Raw genomic sequence first — 7,721 nt, 5'->3', positions numbered from 1 at the left:
GGGTTGGACTCGATGATCTATTGAGGTCCCTTCCGACCCTAACATCTATGAATCTATGAGTAAGCTGTGAAGATCATGTCAGTTGTGCCTCTTGACACGCGAAATGCACGCTGAGATTCCGGGACAAGCTCTTTAGCAAGTGGAAGGAGATGGTTTAGCAGGGTTCTTGCAATGATCTTTCCTGTGGTGGACAGCAAGGTGACCCCTCTGTAATCTCCACTGTTGGACTTGTTTCCTTTCTTGAAGATTGTCACAGTCATGGCATCATCTGGGAATTCCTCATCATTCCAAATCCTTGAGATGAGCTGTGGAGCATGGGCATGGAGCTGTGTTTTGAGCTCCTCTTCTTCCCCACCTGCTTGAAGATTTTGGTGAGGATTCCATGAGTTCTAGGTGTCTTGTCATTCTTCCTCTGCTTGATGGCTTTCCTCACCTCATCAAGGGTTGAAGGGATTCTGAGATCGTCTCTGACTGGGTGTTTTGGAATGAAGTTGAGAACACTCTCATTAACAGTCTCAATTGAGAGAGTCTTCAAAATGCTCCTTCTAACAAGTGTTGATGGTTCCCTTTTCTTTGATCAGGTCTTATCCATCCGTAAGTTTTCAAGGGGCTTGGTCCCTGAGTGCTCAGACCATAGATGGCTTTGGTGGCACTGAAGAAACTGTGCATATCATGGATGTCAACGAGATGTTGAATCTCCTTTGCTGCGTCTTCCTACCCATCTGTTCTTCATATTGTGGGTCTTCCTTTGGACCTCTGCCTTGACTTGTTGGAGATTCAGTTTCTTTTGCTTGGACTTGATGTCATTTTGCCAAGCACAGAAGGCCTCGTGCTTGTGGTTGATCAGCTCTTGAATCTCCCAGCATTCTCATCACACCAGTCTTGATGTTTCCTGATAAAGAATCTAAGTGTCTCTTCACAAATGTGAACAATGGACTTGAAAGCATCCCAGGCGCTACCGACATTCTCCCATTGTTGTTCATTGGAATTTGCGAGTTCTTTGTCACTGGTGGAAGAGGTCTTGCTTGACTGGGTCCCCGAGTCCTTTGGTGTTAATCCTCTGTCAGCATTACTTCTGCTGCAGCCACTGTTTGGGAGCCAGTTTGAGTGACATAACTGTGCGGATGAGTTGATCAGTCCAGCGGTCAGCTTCTAATGTAGTTTAGGTGGTGCAGACATATTTGCCATCATGGGCACGTGACCTGGAACCTCAGGACCTTCATGGACAATCCATGTAGTGAACACTAGAGATGCACCAGTTGGCTATCAAATCAGCACCAATTAAAAGGAGAAATAACGTTATCAGCTTTTTTTGTTCATCGTAGCCAATTTTAATTATGGCCATGTGCCTGGAGCACCCTGTTGCACCTAGTCCAGTCCCTGTGCCTCACTGGTGGCCCAAGCCTGTAACAGAGTACAGGTCCTGGCAAGCAGTAGGGCACTGGGAGCTGCACTCAGCAGCAAAGGGACTATTATTGGATACTGCTGCCACTGCCATGGCAATGCTGCATGTGGAGACATTGGGCTGCATGCGGGCAGGGTAAGGTACTGCATGGTGGCATTCTGCTCCATTGGGCACTAGGTGCCTTTGCAAAAGCAGCTTCTCGCCATTGGCCATGGGAGCTTGGCTGTACCAGGCCCATCAGCACTGAGGAAGCAGTGTGTTCTGGGATTCCAAATGCACCTGGTGCTGTTGTCTGCATGAGGGTCTGCCCTACCCACCCCGGACTGCAGCATGGGCTGCTCAGGGAGTGGGGCTGCAGGTAGGAACTGTGGGTGAGGGAACGACATGCATGGGAATAAGGCGGTCACCACCTTCCTCATCAAGGGCCAGAGTAGGCAGGAGGCACGCATGTGTGTGTTATAAATGCAAAAACAGAAAAAAGAGTTTTTATTTATATCAGTAGTTTCAAATGTCTTGCACTATTACTAAATATCAGTTATCAGGTTGACGTTGGCCAATATGGTTGGTTAATCATCAGCTATCACTATTAACTAAGAAAAATCTTTATCAGTAAACACCAAGAGTGTTGCACTGCAGGCATGGCTTGAGAGCTCAGGTGACACAACATTGATTTCACAAGATGTCAGTGAGATGGGCAGCTCAAAGAACATGGAGGCTGCTATACCTTCTTCTGGAAGAGTAAACAGGAAGGAGAACAGTTAGTTTTACCACCAAGAATGAACTCATAAACATAGTCAATGAATTGCTTATGAAAATTAATGAGCACCTCATGACTCCAACCTTAAAGTGGTAGGGAGCCAGTACACCAGTGTCTCATCAGTGTGTATGACCTGACTTGACAATCCCAATGAAACCAGGGAGAAATTTTATGCCAACAGTGTCAATGTCCTTTGTTACATTTCGGAGGGAGACAGACTTATTCTTTTTGGTGATTTCAACAGCAGAATGGGAAGGGAATTTAATTTCTGGAATGGAACCCTGCATAAGGAAGGAATAGAAAAGGCCAATTCCAGTGGCATATGCATGGAATGTGGGCTCACCATTACCAACACCCTGTTCCACCAGAAAACAGGTACAAGGCATCATGGCAACACCCATGATCCAAGCATTGATAGACTACATCTTAGGACAGTATAATAGGACAATAAGCTGAATATGAGCCAACAGTGTGTGCCTTTCTTGCCAAGAAGGCTAACAGTATATTGGACTGTGTTGGTAGGAGTGTTGCCAGCAGATTAAGGGAAGTGATTATTCCCCTCTTCAGCACTGGTAAGGTCACATCTGGAGTAGTGTGTCCAGTTTTGGGCCCCCGACTACAGAAACGATGTGGACAAATGATGTGGTCGGGGGTAGAAAGGTAAGAAAGGTTTATTGACTTAACAAAAACACAACTATGCATAGTAACAAGACAAACAATGACAGACAAGAATAATTCATGTTGGCAGCTTATCGGCAGTCCCCTCTGATTCCTGATGTACGACAAGTTTCTCTTTCCACAAAGCTCAGCGAAGTCAGGTGTCCCCGATCAGTGCTGTCCGAGAGGTACCGGGAAGGACCCTTATATTCAGTCTTTGGGCTCCTCAAGATCCACGGGCCCACTGATCCAGGTCAACAGGTAATTACTCCCTTTCACAGAGCTGTATCTTCCTTCTGAATGATTTCCGGATGTGCCAGCCAATTCATAATTTCTGAGCTGTGCTGATAACTTAAAGCCATTCAGATTCTTCTTACTTCAACTGTCCTTTGACTGACGAATAGCACGACAAGCCTTGCATTCTTCTGATGAGGTTAATTTTAACTATGCCACAGGGCCTTACTACTTCAAGGCTTTGCTAAATTTACTAGGCCTTACTTCATACAAGGCCTTACTACATCTTAAACTTTAATTAGGCTCTTAACAACAACATATAGCTTAATATCTAAACAATTGACAGAAAAACACTTGGTCTAATCTTTATAGAGCCTTCAGCAAGCACCTTTATCACACAGACATAATTTCCAGCTGTCACAATGTGATCCCAGCCAGGTGCTTGTCCATTCTCTTCTTGAAGATCTTCAAGGTAGGGGACAACACCAGCTCCCTTGGAAGCCTGTTCCAGATTCTGGCAACCCTAACCATGAAGTTTTCTGATGTCCGGCCTAAATCTACTCTCTGTTAGCTTGTGGCTGTTGTTCCTGGTTATTCCAAGGACTGTCCTCGTAAATAGAGCATCTCCTATTCCCTGCTGCCTTCCCCGCCCTCCCCCTGGTGAATTTATATACTGCCACAAGGCTGAAGAAGTCCAGCACCCTCAGGCTTTCCTCATCAGGCCTTCCTTGCAGGCCTCTAACCATACAAGTGGCTTTTCTCTAGACCCACTCAAGGTTGTCTACATCCTTCTTGAATTGTGGTGTGCAGAGTTGGACACAGCACTCCAGTGCCACATAGAGGGGGAGCATCACCTCCCTGGACCTGTTTGTGATGCACCTACTAATGCATGACAAAGTGCGGTTAGCTCTGCCAATTACTCCATCACATTGATGACCCATATTCATCTTGGAGTTAACAGAGACTCTGAGATCTCTTCCTGCCGCGGTGCTGCTGAGACGGTCATCCCCCAGCCTGTAGGTGTGCTGGTGAGTCCCTCTCCCTAGGTGCAGCACTTTGCATTTGTCCTTGTTGAACTGCATCCTGTTGTTCTCTGTCCACTTCTCTAACCTATCCAGGTCTGCCTGGATTCGGTTTCCTCCCATCAGCATGTTTACTTCACCCCATAGTTTTGTATCATCTGTGAATTGTGTCATCAGCGAATTTGGACAGAGTGCTTTCCACGCCCTCATCCAGGTCGCTGATGAAGATACTGAACAGCACTAGCCCAAGGACCAAGCTCTGGGGGACCCCACTGCCCACATCTTTCCAAGTCGATACTGACCCATCCACCACCACTCTCTGGGTATGACCCTTAAGCCAATTTGTCACCCACGTGACTATAATTGTCCATGGCACAGCCATTCAATTTGTTTATGAGAATAGGATGGGATACAGTGTCAAAGGTCTTCTTAAAGTCCAGGTAGATGACATCTACTTCAACTCTTGCATCTAAGCATTTAGTGACCTGGTCATAGAAAGAAACAAGGCTAATCAGGCAGGATCTACCTACTATGAATCCATGCTGGTTACCCTTCAGCATTATATTACCCGCTGGACTCCTGCAAATGTGATCCTTCATAATTTTTTTTCCAAGGGTTTACCTTAGGATAGAGGTGAGACTAACCAGTCTATAGTTATCCGGGTCCTCCTTCCTCCCCTTCTTGAAAATAGGGACCACATTGGCCCTTTTCCAGTCCTCTGGGACCTCACCTGAGCACCATGAGTACTCAAACAGCTGTGCCAGTGGCACTGCTATGACATTAGCTAATTCTTTCAGCACCCTTGGATGGAGCTTATCTGGTCCCACTGAAACACATCCAGCTCCAAATCCAACATAATTTTACGTTTATATAACTTTAAAACCTATAAATTGGCAGAAAACCAAAAACCTTAAAGTATACTATTGTTCTAGAGAAAATGCAGATTTACCAGTCTGAAAAAATAAATCTGGTCATCCTTAAAATTCATTACTTGGCTTATTTTTTTAAATATCAAACCTGTATGATCAAGCTGTCTCTCACTTGGTCTGCTTAAACTATTATCCTGCAATTAAGACCATTTTGAAAACAGCAATGTCCATACTATACAAGTATGAATGCATGATGATAACTTTCAAATAGTGTCAAGTTATTAAGAACATAGTTACAAGTAGCTATTGAGAACAGAGAGAAAATGTATCCAGGCTTTCAGTTTGCTTATTTTGTGTGTATTGAACAGTGTTATGTACAGCTTTATTACTCCCTGTATACATTGTATTAGTTTACCCTGTGTTTCACCAAGCAATGTAAGTGAACTTAAAAAAACATTAAAATTTTAAGAATTACTAGGGGTGATTCTGAAAGTTTTAAACTTATCTTTGTTTAAAAAGAGAAAGTACATAGAATTGGAATGTAATAGGCGACCATCAATTCACTGTATCGTGGTGTACATGTAAGAGCCTGAGTGAGTTGCCTGGTCCCTTTGTGGCTGACAAGCCCAGTTAGAGACACAGCTTGTTACAAGTTTCACAGATCCATATGTTGTCTGAGTTGGAGTCCAAGTTTACAGCCTGCTGCTTTCTTTCTCAGTTTGCTTCCATCCTCTGGATCAAAGCTGCTTTGTGTTAAGCTGCACCCAATGCCAGATGTTCCCTTCAGATCAGATGGGATTCTGCCCACTCCTCACAGCTTTCTGCATTGATGTTGAACAACTTCATATCACTTTTGCACACATGGTACCGCCATAGAGAGTAACCCTGCTTTCCAGAGCTGTCTTGAATTTTGCTACACAAAGTATTCTTGGAGGTGTGGTCTTCGGCCATGGCTAGTCCACCTCAACCTTCTCTTCTTGATAGTGGTTTCTAAGGCCATTTTTACATGTGTAAGGACAGCGGCACCGGGTGCTTTGAAAAGTGCCCATCACTGTGACACTTATAGCTATATAAGTGGCGAAATGCACGTCAGCACTGAGAAAATGGTGGTGGTGTACTTTTGAGCTAAAAAATATCGGAGGTACTTCAGTTTAAAAGCATACTGCTGCCATTTTCTATACCCCAATGTGCATTTCACCGCTTATACAACTGCTCAATTAATTGAGTCTGCTCTGAAGTGGCGGATCTCTAGCGCATCGAGGACAAAGAAGTATGTGTATAAATGCCCAAAGTGCATCAGTTTTTAACTGCTTTTCTGAGTCTGGTAGTTTAGTCTTAAGGTCAAAATTCATGCTGATCATAGAACGCAAGTAGCAAAAACTGTCAATGACACCAAGAGAAGAAATTTTTCCTCCAGAGTGATGTTCCACTCTTCTACTCTAGGGTACACGATCACAGTCTTTTTTAGACTAATTGCTATCCCGAAGTTCTTGCATGACTCAGAAAAGCTGCCCAAGAGGTTTTGCAGGGAAGATTCACTGTGGGCAACTAAGGCCACACCATCAACAAATGGGAAGTTTCTCAGAACCAGCTCTTTCACCTTTGTTTTCACTCTAAACCTTGCAATGTTGAACAAATCTTCATTTAGTCTGATTCAAAGATAAATGCCATCATTGCTGTCCTTGAATGCATGAAGAAGCAGGAATAAAATGTAGATGTTAACAAGCATGGGGGCTAAGACACCACTATTTCACCCCACTGTTGAGGTCAAAGGCTTTTGATTGATTCTTTGGTTTTATACTCCAGTGTTTCCCAACCTTTTCCAGTGCAAGGCACACTTACATTAATAAAAATTTTCTGCGACACACCTGTTTAGGCATTCCCTATCCTCATACCTATTGTAGACTATTGCCATGGCAAAATTCCACAGCACACCTGTTCATTTCTGATGGCACATTTCTGTGCCGCAGCACACTAGTTGGGAAACACTGTCATATGCTACAGTTACTTTCATACTTTGATGTAGTGAGCAAATGATGTTCAACAGTTTTGGGGGACATCTCAGCTACTTCAGAACAGTAAAAAGGCCCTGTCTTTTCACAGTATTGAAGGCCTTAGTTGGATCATTTAAGTCTATGTACCGTGGCATTTGTTTTTCTCTACACTTCTCTTGTAGTTGGTTGAACAAAAATATCAATGGTGGGGTGTCCTGCGCGAAAACCGCATTGACTTTTAGGATAGACTGCAACTCACAGAGTGTAATGTGAGTGACAGTTTTTCCAATGATGTTCCCCAGGGAGATTACCTGTAAAATAAAACTAAATAATAGGGCTGTGAGAAGCTTCAGTAGCTGATTAGATTCGGAGGAGATTCGGCCTGATTCAGCAGCCGAATCTCCAAATCCAAATTGAATTGGGAGACCTATTAAAAGTTCTGAATTGATGTGGAAGTCTCTGATTCAGAAAGGTTTGGAGATTTAGAAGGCTTGCATGAAACAGAAACTGAGAAGAGGGAGGGCGAGGAGCGGTGGAAAGACTGCTCTGATATTGGCACGTGTAGCTGGCCAGTGTCTAGGGAAGTCCCTCTCAGAGAGAAATCAGAGCTAGGCCCAAGTTGAAGTCACTGTTCAAATGGGTGGAACAATGGCAGAAATATATCTGAGTGCAAGCAAGCAATTTCCTGCCCACAGCAGCCACTGCCTGGGACCACACCAAGAGAGACCTGTCTTCAGTGGCAGCTCCATGCTGCCTGCCCTCTCTCAGAGGTACAGCATAGGA

Source organism: Alligator sinensis, unplaced genomic scaffold, assembly GCF_000455745.1.
Source record: "Alligator sinensis unplaced genomic scaffold, ASM45574v1 scaffold94_1, whole genome shotgun sequence".
In the NCBI taxonomy this organism is placed as follows: domain Eukaryota; kingdom Metazoa; phylum Chordata; order Crocodylia; family Alligatoridae; genus Alligator; species Alligator sinensis.
This window is presented reverse-complemented; position numbering follows the sequence as displayed.